Source organism: Lutjanus erythropterus, chromosome 7 (assembly GCF_056507025.1).
Source record: "Lutjanus erythropterus isolate fLutEry1 chromosome 7, fLutEry1.hap2, whole genome shotgun sequence".
NCBI classification, from domain to species: Eukaryota; Metazoa; Chordata; class Actinopteri; order Lutjaniformes; family Lutjanidae; genus Lutjanus; species Lutjanus erythropterus.
In genome coordinates, this window is record NC_139323.1 from 24,215,940 (window position 1) to 24,232,895 (window position 16,956).

The window sequence follows — 16,956 nt, forward strand, 5'->3', positions numbered from 1 at the left end:
GTAGAAAAGAGAAGATTTGGAAATGATGGGCTTTCATCAGAAATAACGTTTCCAAAATTGGAAGATGCTTTTTATTACTTGCTTTGGAAGGCAGAGTAAAATATGTTTGGCATGGGTGAGTGAAACCCTGAGACACCATCAACATGCACTCACACAGCACCTACAAATGCATGCATAAAGACAAATATTTAGTATTAAGGAAGTGATATCAGATACATAAGTGATGTGCTTGGACTGCAGAGTGAAACCACAGACAGTATCCTGAATGTATTGCTTTCAATGCTATTTTTGGTGTTTATCAAAGGCTTCAGCAGACTGGTGAAATACAGTCATCACTCTGTGATTCAGTGCCACCTGAAGAGGATATGATGTGACTGGGCGTTCTGTGTCTTATCCTTGAGATAAAATAAAGTAAGAACTTACTGTTGTGTTGTCAATGTGTCACTGGATACACACAGGATACAAGAAATTTTCACTAAAGCATTGCAGACATATGTATCACATTTCCTGTCACTGAGAAGGATGAAGACAAATGAGATTAAAAGTACCGCAGGGCAAATTTAATAAAAACAGAGTAAAAAGCAGGGTGCAACTTTACTTCATTGATTTTTTTGTTGCTAAGTGATGCTGTAGTAGATGCATACAAACAAGATGAGGCACAGGTGCATCCGAGATATCTATCATATCTCGAATAAGTCAAATTAATCACAAACCATTTGGATTGATTGATTTGACACTGGGGCTGACCTGGGGCTGATGTGGTACAGCTGCTCCCAGTAAATACACCCGCCCAACTCTCCCTTTCCCAGGCAAACAGTAAAACCTGCAAGCAATCAAAAGGAGAATCTAAGAGTATGTGTGTGTAAACTCTGTCTTAATCTGCTTTAACGTACGGTGCAAACGTTAGCATGTCTGGCTAACTGGCTTGTTACCTGCAATACCTCCAACCAAACTTGTGTTAGATACCAATGCATTAGCCAAACTCGTGGCTTATTTAGGAGGAGGATGTGGGCTGGTGCCAAATCAAAGAGGGCCAATGACGATGCCATCCTTTGTACCTGTTTCTGGCACTGTTAAGCATGTAGTTACTGTTTCCACCTGGACAATAATACAGCTGATGCAGAAGAGACCCGTTTGCGTCAGCTGTGTCGAGTTCTCCTTAATGCATCCATGCTCACACCTCATCCTCCTCAGTGAGTGACAGACAGAGAGAGAAATGGAGAGTAATAAGAAACAGAAATACTCAAAGAAAGTTCAGATGTCGTCTACTTGCCAAAAAATGTCCACTTATTATTTCCGTTCTTTAAATCTCAAGAGAATTTGTCCGAGGGAGGATCCTCGCTACCTCTGTTTCAACACCCTCCCTAATTTTGAGGTCTCAAGGTTGGTAAGTGTGCGTCAAAGTCCATGTAGGGAGGAGGTCCAGCTGGGAGGAGAACACAGGAGACCACTGTCCATTTCCCGTCTCTCACCAACAGTCAATGATGTTTTTTTTTAATTATTATTATTACCATGACCACACTCATTCCTTAACATCAACTGTGTTATTCAAGTGTTTAGAATTGTAACCATGACGATGAAGGTCTCCAAACCTTAACAAAGTATTTATTTTAATCAAAACCATGATTTTTTTCCAAAAGTAATCATTGTTTTTGTGCCTAAACCTAACCAAACCTTAACCATAATGTCACCACATCATTAAACAAACACTGAGACCGTAAAGTAAAGCAGCATACTGAAACTCATGGTGGTACCACAAATCCCAATTCCTGTCACTGCTTCACACACTGTAGATGAAATTTAAATTAATTTAAAGAAGTGACTCTCCCCAGTTTGCCATATTTGATACTCTGATGATGGTGGTAATGGCACACTGGTGGAGACTTTGTTATGGCTGTTAATGTGCTCTGCACTTACTTTTGTGGCATTCTTTCTTAATTAAGTGTTTGTTTTGTGGATCGGAAGGAACAAAGAAAGCATCCTGATCAAATGATATTTTTCCATCAGGTCTCAAAAGCTAACCCTGTCTCCTAGAAATTACATTTACATACTAATTTGCAACAGAAAATAAATGTAGAACATAAGTGGGAAAACAGTTTAGTAATATATACAGAATTTCTAAGGGACTGAGGTGCAAATACTGTGGGTTAAAATGTGAATCAGTCTAATCTATCTTCCCAGGCTCTGGTCATGAACATAAAGCTCAGTCTCTCAGGGGGTTTGCAGCTCCACAGAAGTCAGTCTGAATCTCTGACACACCACTTTTCTAATTTTAAGCTACCACAGGTCAGCCTGGTACTTTTTGTGAAGTCATGTCTTCAGTCGCGGCCTTCCAGGACATGACTGCAGGCACAGTGGCATCACTTCCTTTGAGCCGTGAAACAACCCACCGTGTTGTTTTCTCTGTAATCTGAACCACATGAGAATGAGACGGAAGGATCAGACCTATGGCTAAGGGTCATCCCCACAGTGCCTTATTAGTGGAAAAAGGTCATTAGCACAACAAAGAAAATCTTTAGTGTCAGCAAAGAAACTCGAAAAGAACCACTGAGAGTGAAGCAAAGTTACATCACTGGACGGACTCAAAGCATTAGATCAGATTCTTTCTCACAGAGGTGACAAGAAGCAAGGTGCCTCTGAATCCACCGTCCAGTCCCAGTGTAGACCAGTAAGTCATTCCCAGAAAACCAGAAGGAAACTGGCACTACATGTGTCTGTGAAATCCAACTCATACCAAACCAAGTTGTATGAATTGTCCACCTCCAATTTAACTTAGGAAAGATCTGAAAGTGAGAAAAAAATATTTCATTTATTTATAAATTGAAAGATTATATTTTGCACTGGAAGTAGAAACTCTACAGTAAAGATATACAAGTAGAGATATCCCACAGTTAAAGTGAATAATCTTGGTGCATTAAATCAGTGACTATTTTAAGGTCGATGCAACCTTTAAGTGGTACCGCGGTAATAATGAAGCTGACTTTTTATGAATAATAATGAATAAAAATGAGCAACTTTGGATAGAATAAATAAAAATGTTTCAATCAAATTATTTGTGCTTTCCAGAATAACATATTCAGATTGAGGTGCATCCCTACTAATAGATCATTTAACATACTTTTAACCATGCAAAAAAAAGGGGCTCTAATAGTAGCCCTCAGCTAATTGACTCCATGGCAACATAAATCTGCTTTATTAGTACTGTAACAACATGATGGGAACTGTATTTTCAAAACTTAAAGCATCATTATCCCTTAAACCAAATCAAAGGCAGTGGGGCCGTGCAGTCGTCTCAGTTTTGTTAGGGGTGGGGGTGGGGCTACAGTACCATGCATCATTCAGACATGGAAATACAGTACAAACAGATTCACATAAATATACACATGGACAGAAATGCACACTTTCATGCATATTCACAAATGCGCACATAAAATATTGCCAGGCTGAGATTTAATGATCCCTGTGGGGAAATTAAGTATACATATGTAGATACGGAAACATGTTTAAACATAAAAGCAAATACATAAGCAGCCAAACATAAACACAGTACTTATTTCTGTTTGCCTGCTTGTGATCCAGCGGACCAACAGACGTCTTGGTGTCCCTCTCTCAGCACAGCCAGTTTATGCACCCTCTGATTTATGAGGCTGCTGCATGCAGCCAAAGCAACGCCTCTGACCTCTTTTCCCACAGTTCTCTCCTCCGCTGTCTATCAGCAGACACCAACTAGAGAATATTTTTAATAGTTGGTGCAAAGGAAGTAGACCTGTGTCAAACAATGTTTGCAAAAACACTTTGGAGGGTGTTTTGGCATGCAGGGTATGAGAGGGGCACTATTTTGTGCATACCATTACAAAAACAGAGCCAGAAACTTTAGATGAGTTCAAGACCATTTATAATGCATTTTTTACTGCTAAGTTACCAGACACAATCTTAATTGCCTGGCGCAGTAAATTATATCTATCCTGGAAGATTAACCACTTTGTTGAGAGTTTTGCATATGAGACAAATTGGAGGTGAATCTCAGAAAAGGCAAGATAAGAGGAAACAGGTCTGACAAAAAGAGTGCAGCAGATTCTGAAAGAGAGGTGGATACAGGCCTGGGGTGAGAAACAGGAAAGAGTCTGTAGAACAAAACTCAAGGGTAGAAACAGAAAATAATTAAACAGAAACAAGTTCTAACTGAAGTTAAAGAAGTAGGGAGATTAGGTTACTGGCAATGCAGACATCAAGATCCAACTGGGCGAGTGAAAGAGAGTTTAATATGTTCAGAAGTCAAATAAACTGTGTTACAAATGCCAAGACTGGAGGAGTGCACTCAGTAGAGTGCAGATCTCTGCCAGGCAACCCAAAGAGAACATTTGCATATAACCCCTTTGAGTCCAAGTGGACATTTTTGCCAAGTTTGAAGACATTCCCTCACTGCATTCTTGAGATATCATATTCACAATAATGGGACGGACATGAGTCACAATGACTTTGACTTTTGACCTTTATCCATCAAATTCAATTAGCCTATCCTTATATCCAAGTGGACATTTGTGCCAGATTTTAAGAAATTCTCTCAAGGCTTCCTTCAGAGATTGGATTCACAAGAATGGGATGATCTAAACCATAATGCAACAGCTGCCGCTGGGGTGGAGGCAAAAAAACATGATTATCTGTGATAAATAGCAATAGACTAAATCAATTTTCTAATTGGTGTTATGAGATGCAATGCCAGCAGAGCAAAACAGACTTGGGAGCAAATCAGGGTCAAGAATAAAAACATCATTCAAAGTGGTCGATAGTTGCTTTCTCATTTTTTTAGTATATGGATGATTTGCTGTGTAAAATTTAAAGAGTGAATCCAGGTAAGTGAATGCATGTAGGTTCACGTGGCAATGTGATGCATAGAGTTTGCACTGCTGTAATTACATTACATGGATTTGTTTAGTGGTATCACCAATGTATTGCTCAACAGGTTTGCATATATAATGTACAACATAATCTGTCAGCTGTGATTCTGTATCTGTATAAAGAATATTGTCAGGACGAGAATTAGTTAAAGGGTGGCAATTTTACAGCCAATTTAATCCAAATCTCTGAACATAACCTGCTCTGGAGCAGGTTGAGCATAAATTACCATAGCAATCTATCTAGATTATAAAAGAGCCACCGGAAAACCTTGTCTTTACGGTCAACTTACCTCACTAACCCATAAATCACACTTTGTACTACATTCCTCCTGTAATTGTGTTTGAAACCCAACCAAGAAAACTAAAAAGCAGTTTAAATCTGGTGAAGACTGGTTGAAAACTGGCCCTGAATATACTGTACGTAATGCACTTACATTAATTATTTATAAAAACCTACCGGTTTGAGGCTTCCAAGTTGTATTTGGTAGAATCTCTTATCAAAGAGAAATTATTAGTAGTGATAAATTTCTCCTCATTGGTTTTGATTTGGGAAGGACTGGAGAGAATTTCCCGACAACAAACACTCCCAAAAATTAAAACTGCCTTGGAACTATGATAAATATGTGGGGTGTCTTTGGTTTAATCGGCCAGTCTTCCACTAATGAAGCTTTACAGCCTCATTTTCTTTACCACACTTGGACCAAACATAAGTTTGATTGTTTTCTAGTTGTTTTCTTTTGCTTTTGTCTAATAGAACTCTTGACATAAGTCATCTGGTTCCATATGTTTTCAGTTGTTGTAAGAGAGAACTCTCAAAACACCAATACAATATTAAATCTCTTCTTGCTCTGATGGACATTATTTGTAGTTCAGAGGGTGCTGTGGGGCCAAGGCTGACTGATCTGGGCTACAGTTTGCAGGAGAGCCTCATGGGTCCGCAGTATTTTCTGATGTTGGCTGAACAGAATTGTGATGGAGGCCAACAACGGACCTCAGAGGGGTTTTGCATCGTGTAGATGGGTGTGAAGGGTCACACTGACCTCCTCACTCCTTCCCAGTGATTCACAGTTTAGATGTCCACACCTCCCACTCACTCACTACTTTCTCACTTGATCTCTTGCCATCTTTTCCCCAATGGTGACGAGTTCTTTCCATCTCTGTCTGTGGTGCCATTTGCTCTCAGACTATCTATCTGTAAACACGTGCACACATATGTGTCCGCAATTACACCCTCACACGGCCAAACATCACAGAATCACATCAAGACTCTTATCAGAAACACATGTCCTATGTGGAACTTCCTTCAGATCCCCAAATTAATACAGAAAAAGAATCAAAATATTATGTTCTCTATTATGAGCGCTGAAAAACTAATGAACAACAACAGCAAAAAAATGAAAAGCATCTTAATTCTGTTTCCTCAATCTTGCCAACAGCTGGGAAACAAAAATCAACCCCGAGTCACCTCAATTTTTCCCCTCAAAGACTGAGGAGATTGTGCAGAATTACTGGAAATTACATGTTGAATTAAAAGCCTATTTTATCTCAAAACAGAGGGCGTGTGACAGAAACAAAATGTTATGGAGTGCTGGCAAAAGCTCTCTCTTGGCTTAACTACTCCTGCCACCCTGCACAGTTTTTACATTACTTTATTGTTTCAGTGAAATAGCTTTTTCCTCCCTTAGCTTTCTCTTAAATTCTCAACTTTTCTTTTAATGGATGTCATTTGTCAAAATGAAAAGAGATAAACACACTTTCAGCTATGGGATTTTAAAAGGGGAGGAAGACACTCTGACTTTTTTTCCTTCCCCAGAACTTTTTGGATTAGTGTTGCTACTTTTTTTTCCCCGTATAATGATTCTTGATTCCAGTTCCTCTGTACCAAAATCCCCCAGTGCAGCTCACAGGCTGCTGTCCAGAATGACAGTCTGTTTGTATATCGAACTGTCCACCGTGCACTTATGCAGTAGTCACACACACAAACACACTTACTCCATCATACTGTGCATGCTGACCCACCTACACTGACAGCAAGCCATATTCACACACACATACGCAGTCATACACATGCTGACCCACCCACACAGCCACCTACCGTACCTACACACACAGACACACACACGCATTATGTTGAATGTGATGAACTGTGCTTGACTTGTACAATCTGTTCCATTGGTCACCCCACACTTCATGTTACAGTCAATTATTTGTCCACTGAATCATAAAGTGTGTTTAGATTCACTCTAATGATGCGGTTATAACGTCAGTAAGGTGATATTTAGATTAATTGTCAAGGGAAACACCTCAAGCAAGTCAAATGTTGTAAAAGATAACTGGATTAAGACTTAGGTTCTTATTCCTGTAAATAATTTAATTTGGTCACCATGTGGTGTTTTGATTCTGCACACTCAGCACTTACTTCATGACGTAAACCAGATGCAAAGCAATGTGTTTAATAAAAAAGCGGAATGGCTTGAGGTGCAAGGGAAATAAAGCTTGCTGTTTGCGGCGACACAGAACCAGCTGTTACAACACAGCACTTAACATAGCTCAAGCTGTGTCCCAAATTAATCAGAGCAACAAACACCAATGAAGTCCCTAAAATTTCTTATTATTTTCACTGTATTATTTGCCTGTAGATGCGCACACACCCTCCGTACCTCAACATCCATGTAATATTCGGTTATTACATGGTAGAAAGCAGTTACTCAAATACTGCAATTAAGCACAATTTTGAGATATGTTGCTTGAGTATTTGATTGTATTTATCTTTTTAAAAAAGCACTACATTAGTGTACTCAACTGCATTTATCTGGCAGTCATAGTTGTTGTTGCTGCCTAAAATATTTGATTTCATAGCAGCTTTTCTAAATGAAAATGTGTGCACAAGTAACAATTGAAAAAAAGAAGAAGTTGCTTTTGTTTTCTTAATATAATTAATTACAAATCAAAGGCAAATTGTTCCAGGGAGAACAAGACTGCACTCTGTTCTGAGTGTACTAACCAAAAGGACTCAAGATTACAAAAATACAAAATATGTCTTATTTTTAAATGAAGAAGTGCACCTAGGGGTATTCCACAAAGAAGCAATCTTTTTTGGGCTCAAATGCAGTCAAAACAGCAAGAACAAAATTATAAAATATAAAAGTAATAATATAATAGAGCATTGATCAATAACAATGACAAACCCTGTGTTCTTCTCAGTACCTGTGACAAAATACAAAAAACAAAAATACAAAGACATAAAACATGAAGTTGTATCATTGAGAAGTACAGTATATGTATGACATTTGTGTGGGGGGGATGGTATGATCAGTGGAACCTGAGGTGATTGGTCGAATTTGCAGAAATGTTGAGTTGATTGGACAAAAGTACAAGGTTGTGAGGGATTCACTGGGATTGGTTAAATTTGAGTTAACTGTTGCCATTGTGACATCACAATGTCCTGGAAGGACTGGTTGGGATTTTATATTCAAAACATGTAAATTATATAATTAGCTTCTAAAATACAATTATTTGTTAAAGACTGTTTAGCTTAGCTCCACCTTAACCTTTTTACATCTGCTTTTTACATCTTACATAATGCAGTAATTTATAGAAAAATATAACACTTGAAGAGAGCATTTATCATGATGGATATTTGTATTTTTGACTTCTGAAATCAAGTCATTGACATGGAACACAGTAAATTTTGAATACCTCTTCAACTACTGTAGGAAAGTCAGCTTACTAGCCATATATATGCCTTTTAATAAATATCCATTCATCCATTAATTCATTCATCCATCCATCACATGTCTTCTGCATCATGGTGGTAGCAGCAAGGTTGTCCAGACGTCTGTCTCCCCAGCAACATTTTCCAACTCCTGCTGAGGGATCCTGAGCCGCTCCCTGGCCAGATAAGATACATAATCCCTCCAGCATGTATTGAGTCTACCGCAGGGTCTCCTACCACTTAGATGTGTTTGGAAAAAACTCCGGGGGGAGGTGCCCAGGAGGTATCCTGATCAGATGCCTTAGCCACCTCAACCGGCTCTTTTCACCAGAAAGAAGCAGTGGCTATACACCAAGCTCCCCTGAGCTCTTCACACTATCACTCACAGTGACACGAGGGGGTGGCTGGGCTCAAGCCTTTACTTAACTGAACCCTGATAAAGGTAATCAGGTTGTCAGACACTACTTCCTGCTATTTTTCTCTGCAAAAACTCATGCAAATCAACTCCTAGTAGAACAACTCTGCAAATGTGTGGACTGCTCTGCTTCTCCCCCTCTGCTACAGGATTTCAGTGCAAGCAGAAATGAAGCGAGTTGAAGGAGCCTCTCTCCTCCTCCTACGTTGTCTGGCTAAAACCGCCTGAGACAAGCTGGTTAATGACCTGAAATTCTGGAGGGTACAAGATGGTACATCTGTCTTTCACTCTCCCACTTTGTCTCGCTCTCGAGCCCTGCTTTTGCCCTTGTTTGTAGCAGGCATACATCTCCAATCTCACATTTTCTTCGCATTTTGGACGAGCTGGGTTTTGGGTCACTGCCCGTGGCACTCCGAGCTGAACACATCTCTCAACTTGAGCTGTGCTGTGCATAATGTCAGTGTCGGACAGAGAGAAGAATTAGTAGTGCCTGGAGGGGAATATAAGCAGCCTGCTGCAGGGTGTATTTACCTTTGATACAGTTTTCCTACAATCACCTCTTAATATAATCTATCTCCTACCAAATAACTAGGAAACAAAAGAGAGAAGAAAACTACATTTTGTCTGAAATGCACTGTGTAAGCAACTGTAGCTACATCTTAGATTAGGGCTGGGTATTGATACACAATACTTTTAAAGTATTGACTGTAGGTATTGAAACTTCTCAACTCAAATGAAACTTGCAACCAATCCTTTTTGTATGCAGATCTACAAAAAAAAGATATTTATATGACTTAGCTCACTGCAAGCTTCTGTGATTTAATGTAATGTGTGACTGGTCCACTACCGCAGTAGCTATCTGGCAGCAGGTGTAAACTCTACTGGTATCAGTATCACTTTGAGGGTACTGTTATTGGTACTGGTACTGTAATTTTTACTGCAGTTATAGTCACAGCACTGTGTTATGTGTCAAGTTACAAGTCTGTTGCACCTCTGACTATAGTTGGGTGCAGTCTGAAGTGTGCTTTGCTACACTAGTAACCACCACCAACATTGGTATGTGGAAAACACTTTAAAAAAAATAATTTTATGGTTATGTTAAGCTGTTTCATAATCATTTAGTACAACCTTGAAAATTAATGCTTCAAAATATTTTTTCCCCGCAATCCAATTAGTCTGTGCAATTCTAGGAAGCAACTTGCCGTACATTATAAACTCTTTTGACAATGTTCCTACAATGAACATAGTGAGTAAGTTTTTGTACCTTTTCAGGTACTTTGTACGCAGTATGCTAAAAAGTGCTAAATTGTGGTACTATATTGGCAACAACAAGCACTTCTTCCTTTTTTTTTTTTTTACAGTGATCAGCTTTGCAGGACTCTAAGGAAACAACATTTAAAACTTGAAGCTGCCTATTCTTTTTAAACAGCTTGTTATTTATTAATTATGCCATCAAAAATGTTAAGATGTCTCTATTACTGCAACGTGTGCGGGGTACCACATGTTCAGCAAATCTTTCAGCACTGCTCTAAGAGTTGAATTTTTTTTTTTGTGACAAATGGAATTGACAAGAGTTGACTGGAGAGTTATGTGTCCACTATGGCTGTTGGGCATGTGGGGGTGTTTGAAACTATCTTTAAATGTCAGACGTAGAGTCAATTTTTATACTCCGAGTTCAGCTCTACATTTGCTGTGTGGGCGGATCAGGATCACAACACCAGCAAGTCAGACAATGTCAAGAATGTGAATCACAGGACAGGAAAAGTTAAGAAAAGTACACAAAGCTCACTTATATCATTGTAAAGTAAGTATATTGTATTTTTACTTTCCTGTTGCTAGAAGGATGAAGTTTATTGCATTATTGGAATTGTTGTTGAAAAGTTTTCTTCTTTTTTTTTCAGAAAAAATAATTAAAGCCAGAACACCATCCAGTGGTCAGGATCATGTGGGGTGTGAGGGTCCATTCAATACTGCTTGCAGCTTTAATCAACAATTGTTCTGACTTTTTGGACTTTATGTATGACTGCAAGAATTAAACAAACTTCTTGAAATAATTTGTATGTATCATCCAAGTGCTGCTCCTCATAGAGAACTAATGTAGATGAAAGCTATGGTTAATGAGTAAATAAAAACAGATCTAGTTGATATCTGTGAAAAGTCTGAGTACTGAGCCTCTTTATGCACCAACAGTGTGCAAATCCTGCTGTGATCATAATTCAAGATTATCAAAAAATAAACATTCTCTTTATTGATCTTCTGTCCATGGAAACTGCCTCATAAATACAGAAACTGAATTCTAGCAACATTATGCTTAAATGTCTCAGTCACGGTCATTTTATCTAAAATATTTTCAAGTGAGCATGACTTGTTCTCTTTTCAGTTCAAGGGTCACGCTTCGAGTGCTAGTTTTTATTGTGATCATTTGTATTGTGCATATTTTCCAAGAGCTGTTGGATCTTTCTTTTCATGTGTGGAGAACTGGAGAGTTACGTGTCCTTTATGGCTGTAGGGCATGTGGGGGTGTTTGAAACTATCATCAAAGTGTGTATTGTGACCATTTGCATTGCATGTTAAAGGATATCTGTAATATATTTACTGTACTAAATCATAAAATGACCATGATATGTCATACGAGATTAAGGAAATATGCTAAATTTGAAATTTGTGTTTCTTTGACAACAATGCGACTGCTGTGGTAGCTTCCTGTGACTTGTGTTATTGTTTTCCTGTTTCATGTTAATTAGATATTAAAAATAATGCTGAATGTTCGGTGAATGAGTAAGCGTCTGTTTATGAGACATAAGAAATAATCTTTTAGAAGGAATAGATGTTTATAATAATTTAATCAAGCAATATGTTGATTGAGTTTGGCAGGCAGTCACTGAACCCCAACTCCAGAGTTTATATTTTTGTAGCAGTGGCTTTGGTTTTACGCTCGTCATACACTGCTGCAGTATTCCTGCAGCCTGCCTGAGCTTCCTCGAGTCTGAGGAGGAGGAGAAACAACTTGCTTCAACCACAGACTGTATATCAAATAGGATTTCAACCTATTTGATATATCATCTGTGATTTCAACTAATCATTTTTAGATGCACAATTTTTAAATATTGCTACTTGAATGCATTAAACTGTCATCAAGTTTAAAAGTCTGATTCTGCAGTTGAACTACACTTTGCTCAACATTTATTGTGGATTTATTCTTTTTTTGTAGAAAAATGATCTTGTCTAAATAAAAAACGTGTGTAGTGCCTTGTGTAGCTCCAACAACCCTGTTTTCACTCTCTTCTATCTGGCCTGCTTGCTGCATGTGAGTAACTTTCAACTCGCCATTTGTGTCTAATGGGATAAAAGATATGAAAGTTACAGTTAGTCATTTGAAAGACTTGGATATTTTGTTTAATTATTACATGAACACAACCATCTGCAGTATGTTTAAATTCTTTAAAAAAAACCCTTCTTTTCTCAGTTCATACAACAAAAATTGCTGTATTTCTTACTTACTTATGTTCTGCACTTCAAAACCTCTGTTCAGGTAGTCAGTTTCTCAGTGGAATCAGACACCTTCCTCCTCCCACACACACACACACACACACACACACACACACACACACACACACACACACACACAGAGAGAGTTTGCCTCTGCAGTCACCCTGTGACTCAGTCATCTCAGTAAATCCAGTCTGTCCAATCGATTAGCCACCCCTCTGTAAGCGCCTCCCTAATGTTGGAGCTGTGAGAGGCCGCTGTGCTGCCCACCTGTTCTGAGTAGATAGGACGCCATGACGCTTGTTACAGTGAGTGGAGAGATGTCCACTGAAAAGCAGCACGTGATAATGTGAGAAAGTTTTAATGAATTCATGCTGATGGCTTTCTTTAGCTCTACCATTTTTTTTTAGGTCTGATGGGAAACAGTTGATGATAGAAGACTGAGGCCAGCATCCATCTGTAAAGCCCAGACGCTCTGAAACAAACTGATAAGACAAGGGAAGTCACTGAGCTACCACAGCAGTTTACTAATTGAGCCTGTGTCTCTTCCTCAGCTTTACTCCCAATTGTGAGGAGCGTCCCTTTTTGTTCTTACTTGATTTTAGTGGCTGGTTGCTGTTGTAATTATTCCTCTGTTAGAAAGTTGTCACACTTTACATGACTTTCTTTATCCTTGAGCTATACTTTCTTTTGAATACAAATGGCACCATAAACTTTAAAGGACCAGTGTGTAGGATTTCGTGGCATCTAGTGGTGAGATTGAAGATCATATCCAACTGATTACTACTCACCACACCCTCCGCTTCTAAGGGCAAAGCTGGTCTGATGCATGAGCAAACTAAGTGCCTATTTATGACCCCATGGCCACCAGAGGGCTCCAAACAGCACGTGAATTGTCCCACAAGACAGCCTATATTATTTTGTCAATGGTAATCATACGGTAGACGGTAGACATTTTGACTGCATTTTGATGCAAGCACAGTCATGCCATTAGACAGATCATGTCAGTGCCTGGATTTGATTGACAGGTGCTGCAGCCACTGTTCAGTTAATCACTGTGCTGCCAAAGGACAATATGATGGTTAAAAGATAATAATTAAAAAGAAAAGAAATTCTAACAGGACAGCACCTTCAACATGCAAGTAGGCTATTACTCGTGCACTGCACAAAGAAAAGTCAAGAAAACAATTGAGGTATTTGCTGAATTTAGTAGAAGGGGCAAATAATTAAGAATTTATCATAGACCAGGGTTGCTCAGACTTTTCCCTTAGAGGACCAAAATGGTGGACTATGGGCCAAACACCCACTGTACTGTACTGTTAAAATGCTGTAGGATCCCAGGTTTCCTTAAATAATTGACTTCCTCTGTCGCTCTGCCTTTCGCTTACGCTTAGATTATAAAAACAGTTGAAAGATAGATCCTAAATCTTAAACAGTGACCTTTAAAAAAGACAATTCAGCCTCACTTGTTGGCAATAAAGGCATTGAAGTAAGCAAAAGCGTTCAATAAATGTTAGGTAACTGCATGGATAAAGTGCTACATAATTAAGTAATGGACACACAGTTTTTGTGTAAAAGCTGTTAGTTCAGGACCTCGCCAAACTGTCAACTAGCATAACAGATGAGAAACATCTTTGTTAACAGAGAGGGAGACCCATTAGCCTTGTATCAAACTCTGACATCTTGGCCACTATAGATCGCCGGTGCATAAAGCTAATATGCATTACACGAGAGTCTGTCAGGGATCCATGAAGTGAATTAGTCCTAACAGGTCGGCTTGGCAGAAAGGCCTGGCAAGACGTCCAAGAGCTGCGCTGCGTCTAATGAATTCATTTTGTAGACGGAGACTAACAGTTGTTTTCAATGAAACAATGACACACAGCTGAAGACAAAGATGCAGGGTGCATTTTTTATTCTCAGGTTGAGGCTCTTCTGTGTCAACTAAATCTGGGTTATTAATACATTTTCTTTACTGTGAAAAGAATGCTCCCTAATTGAAAAAAAATGTTTGTTTATCTGTAATGAAATGTACAGTTTACTGCATAATAGAGTGGATAAACTGTCAAATTAATTCAGATTCAAAATACAGTAGTCAGTATTTATAGTGAAGATGGGTACATTATACAGTCACAGCTACTTCATGGCTCTAATGTCCACTAAACACTTCAGAAGTGAAGTGTCACATTTCTCATGTAGTTAAAGGTGCAGTCAGTGACTCAAGAGAAAGGCAGCTGATTGCTGAGTCTTATTCCCAGGTTGCGAAACTGACGTTTTGGGAATTAGACTCGTCAATCAGCTGTCTTAGTCAACTGCCTGTGAGTGGCCAAAGTTTCCCATCTCAGGCCAGATTTTCTAAAGCATGAAAACAGAACCAAGAGGAGGAGCAGAAGTTAGTTTTCTTTCAAACCGCTTGAATTATATTTTGCTTAAAGATTATTATGAACTTTTGCTCAATTACACCAAAAATAAACTGCTTACTCCAGCTCAAGAATACTGAAAAAGGTTTGCAGCTCATTTCACTGTAGTTATGTTTGATTTGACTTATTCATTTATTTATTTATTTTAGAAATTTAAGTAAAATATATGTATAAAAAACAGAATCAAACAATAAATAATTGAGAAACAAATTAACATTTCATGTCCGAAAAGGAGCAGGAAGAAGCAGCGTGCTTATCTAGTCCTTCCCCTTTTCTATAATATTCCATCAATTATCAACCAATTACATAAATCCCATTTCCTCCCAGCATCCAGCCCCACAACTAATTATGAAAGATACTGTGTGACAGTCCTCTACAAAGAAGACAAAGTTTTTAATTCCCTCAATCATCTCTGTGATGACATATTTGAAATGAAAAAAACAACAACGTGGAAATGTCTGCCTGACTACAGAAACAGAAAAGTGTGAAAAGAAAATAAGACATTTTTTACAGTTTATGAGGAATAAGCAGAAAATATTGTTATAGTTTGCTACAAACTATTTTACCAAAAAAAAGATAAAAACATAACAGAGATGGGTTTACCTTTTTGGGGGTATATATAGCAAACCATTTTCACTTCATTGTGAGTTCATCTTTGAACATGGGTGTATTTCTGAGGTGGCAGTCTGACTCACTCACAAGGGTCTGTTATCCGCCTATTAGAGGGGTTAGAACAGCCGCTCTGCCTGCACTGTTTATATTTATGTCCCTGTGATCACAGCTAAAACAAGGAAGAAAGACTCGGAGCTGATTGTCTCCAGCAGCCACGACGGAGCTGGAATCTGATGCAGGTGCCCCGTCGACCCTCGTCATAAGGGCAGACACAGCATATGCAGCGTGACGCACACACGGTGTCACATTAACAACACACTGCTCTCTTTGGTCAAGACTAAAACTGTCCAGGAGATGTTTTTCACATCACTAACGTTTGGGAGCATTCTTGATCGAAAAAGTCCAAAAACGTTAAATGACCCGAGGAACTGACCCGCACTCACAGAAATACACTTTAGAAACAGAAATCAGTAAGACTGAGCTCGTGGTTGGAGAAGCTGACTTATGACTGCAGAGTGGAGAGATCAAATCCCCAATACTGTTGAAGAAAAGAAGCCAAAAAATGCAGCTTTTTCTCTTTTCTTTAGAGACATTATAGCCTCTGAAAAATCCTAAAAATGTTATGATATTTTATATTGCATAAATATTCTGTATGTACTGTAGGAATTAAAAAAACAATGCATTATTAATTATTCAAATTTCTTAGTTAGTAATCCAGTTGTAATTAAAAACCATGAATATGATATCTACAATAATGTCTTCAAGGCCTTTGCAATTAGTGGCTTGAGAGCTATTTACCTTTTGAAAACTTGCCTTATATTAAAGATATATTTCTTACTCGAGGGCTTTACTGTTTAATTTCATTGTAGGCATAAAGAGGATGTGCTCACCCAAAATTAAATGACAAATAACAATGTAGAGATTGAATATTTTGCAGAATCATATCCTGCAGAGATTGTATTTTTAACTTTTATGCATTGGTGAGCTGGCTTTCCAGCTGTTGCCTTTGTTTTCTGTCATTATCTGTTTTTATTGTTCTGCACCTCGTTGACTTTGAAAGGAGCTGCATGTACAAGTATAATTACACATCGCATACTTAAAATAAATAAAAATTAAAGAGAGCTGACAGTAGGTGCAGAACAGTTTTTGAAACAGTAAATTCTGACTCTAAAAGCTTGCAGATTGGTGGTCTTTGGAGTGTAAATTAAATTTCTCTGCTGTATTTTAAAAAAGGTGCAGTGTAGACCCAGCACTCTGTTTTGAAATGCCAAGAGGATTAATGGCACTGATAAGTGGGGTTGGTGTATTAAGCTAAGTCCTTTGAGTGTTGCCATTTCTATTTCAGCCATAATTTGTGGAACATGGATTTAAAGTATTACAAAGACGAAAAGAGAAAAGGCAGAAGAGAAG